Raw genomic sequence first — 3,457 nt, 5'->3', positions numbered from 1 at the left:
AAAGCAGAAGCCAGGCTACAGTGATACATATTTTTATACCATATAAATACAATTGTCCTGCAGTAAAATTCTGTAGATAATAATTTGGCTTATTCATAAATACAACCTCATGTTGTAAAGCTGCATTCATAAGCCTGACACCACTTTAAAGGCACACCAGGTGCTTGCATCAATTGTAAAAAAGACATATTTACACATTAGATAATGGCATGGCCTTCATGAGGAATGAAGAACAGCTTTAACTAAACAGTAAATTAAAAAGATACAGAGCATTAAAAAAATCCGTTCATATATTCATTATATGAACCTGCCTCAGAGAGCTCTTTGACAAATAATTGAAAAAAGTTGAAATACAAACACGCTAACAAAAGCTCAGTTTCATACAAATGGTGTTTCTTAAGTGACTGATTCATTGACCCTGTAGAACAGGCAGTCTCACAAGTAATCTTTTCCTTCTCTCTCTCTATTTGCCATTTTTGCAGTTTGGTTATCTTACAATAATGTTGCAAGCTATCATCCTCTTAACTCTAGAAAGAATTAAAATATTCAAGTAAATGTACTGAAAAAGAAAGGAAAGCTGGTATAATTTCAACAGAAGACCTACTAGTGGGACATAATATGTAGGCAGAAAAGAAGTGCAATAAAAATATGGAAAAAAGAGAAATAGAGTGATCTGCAACTGTAAAACTAGTGAGATAACTGCACTTCATGAGACAGACAAAATTCAGTCTGCATGGAGAACTAAAAACAATAGAAAATGGAAGAGTTAATAGCTCTTGGAATGCATTTGAAGCTAATTAAAGGGAAAAGAGTAATGAACTGTGCTGAAAGCAAAAACTATTAAAATGTGAGGACATTATGAACAGCCTTCTGGACCTGGTTATTTCATATTTGCAGTAATCACTCTGGCCAAAAAAAAAATTTAAAAGCTAGTTAAATGCAGTCATTAGAAAGTTAAACTTTAGTGCAAACATAGAGCAGGACTGCAAAATTACGTTAAAATACAGATTTGAGATATTAAGCTAGAGAAATCCAATAAAATTTAGTAAACAATGGCAAACATTTGTTTGAAATAATATCTCATTGAAATAATATCTCATAACCAGGAACAAACACAGTAAAAGAAGATAAGTGCTCATTGGATCCACTAAGTATCCAACCTCAGGATAGCTTTTGGAATATAGAAAGGCATTTCCATATGTTAGGGAAATCAAATTCTGGTGGTACACCAGAATAACACCTACAAAAAGAGCCTAGTTTGCAGGCCAGAAAAATGAAGGCTGGCAGCAAGTGCAAAATGACAAAGGTGGTTTGAAGGATGTTAAATAGAGAACATAGATGTTAAAGAGAGATCATGTAAAGAAGAATTTTGTCTTAGAGAAAACAGATAATAAACAATCCATAAAAAATAGAGACTAGAAGGTTCTTTTCATCAAAATGAAATCTTCCAGCAGGAGAAATGAGGAAAAGCAAAACACAAATTCTGTTAGAGTCACCACCAAAACTTGTATCTAAATTATGGGGGTTTTGTCCCTACCTTGATGTTTAGATGTTTACCAGGAAAGGTCAGTGTTAGCATATTAATTCCTATAACTCTGTTGAAATTCATAGAATAAGACTTTATTGTACTAATTTTAAACCTCTGTAGTAGAAGTTTTCTTATCAGCTAGTTGTCTATTTTCATCATTAATGAAGAGAAATAAAAAATCCTGGAATAAGATGTATCTGGTCAATTTGAGTGTTTGTGTAAGATAACTTTGCTCCTCAAAATTATTATTTTTCTCTTCTCTGAGAAGAGTCTGGGTAAATAGATAGTCTAGAGCATAGAAATGTATATTTGATACACAGCAACAACTGTAAGGATCTACGGACTGAAATGGAAGAACTGTCTAGCAATTTACAGGGCACCACAACAAAATTTAGGAAGATAAAGAGAGAAAAAAGTAATTCCTTGTATAGAACCTGTTTCTCTCTTTGTCAAGGTATCTGCTTTTACAGCAGGAAAAGGACACATATTTTTGTCATTTTACCCACTAAGGCTATATTGAACTTGGAAGTACATTATGCCACCTCTATGACAGGGTGCAAGAGAAAGATCTGAGCAAGTGACTGAAGGCTGGTTTCTACAAGTCTCACAAATTTGTTTTTCTTGCTATATTTCCAGACTCAATGTCTTTTTCACTGGAGCAAAGACTTCATCATAACTTTTATAGCAAATTTTTATCACTAACTTTTAAGAAGCTTGAAACAAACCTTTCTGTACCAGAAACGGCTCAGCTCATTTAATTTTGAAGAATTCAGAAAAAACACAGCACAACATCTTCAACATGCAAACACAACACAACATCTTCAACATGCAAGGTGCTGTCACTTGTTCACCCTTTAAGTGAGAAAAATATTTTAAATGTACAGTCTCTTTAGCTTGACAGTTCTTATTTCTTGGGATGGTTCTAGGGACTAGAATCCTCACATGGAAAATCCATTTGCCCCCAAAAGATTTTCCTAGGAAAAATGATCTCCCAAGTGTATGTGTGAAGATTCCAAAAGCACATTTGCAAATGTTAGCCTAAAAAGTCAAAGTAAAAGAAATTAAAGCAATGTGGTTAAAACTTCCTCTTCAACTAGTTTGAGACAACCCCAGTAGACTGCAAAAGATTCCATGGGCAGTGTTAAAGCAATCAGGGTTAAAACAAACCCAGAAACTATTTAGTTTGACAGTATTTCCTAAGCAGCTTAATGGGTTTGTGTAGAGAGGATATTGGCTTTTGACATGCAAGCATTTGCTGAGCCCGTTTGTCATCCTGCTGCTTTGTGCTGGCAGATTGCACCCGGCTCTCCCTGCTCCAGCACTGCCAGCTCCCCCTGCTCCGGTGGCAGCCACGGGTTTAAAGACAATAAGCTCAAAGAGAACCAGTGACCCTGATGTGTTTGAAACTCTTGTGACACAGTGCTACCACAGGGTACAGGGAGAGGAGAAACGCTCACACAACAGAGCTACATTAAGGTAATCATCTGCTCCAAGACTGTGAGTGAATTTGCTGAAACAAAGGGTTACCATGCTTCTTCAGGAACACCTTGAGATTATTTCAGTGCACATAAATGCCTGAGGACACACCTATCTTTTGTCTGTGCACTCCACCAGAGAGCCTTGATTCTGTCAATGGACCCTGGTACAACTGTTATAGGAGTGTCACATAAATCATCACAACCTGGACCTTTTACAGGTGAAATATCAATTAGTGGCAAAGAAAGAGGGAGACAAGTTCAAAGTCTGCTTGTGGGACATCCTTAGACCACCAGCACACTGATTCACACAAGCCTTGGTAGTAAACAAAGGACTTTCTTTGGTACTTTTCAAATTCTGAGTTAATTCAAAGCTTATTTCAAGGCAAATGCAGGAAGGAAGTACTGACATTGATAAGCAGTACTGTTGGAAAAAAAATACATCCTAAAATGG

This window comes from Melospiza melodia, chromosome 1 (assembly GCF_035770615.1).
Source record: "Melospiza melodia melodia isolate bMelMel2 chromosome 1, bMelMel2.pri, whole genome shotgun sequence".
NCBI classification, from domain to species: domain Eukaryota; kingdom Metazoa; phylum Chordata; class Aves; order Passeriformes; family Passerellidae; genus Melospiza; species Melospiza melodia.
Note: the sequence above shows the minus strand (reverse complement) of the source record.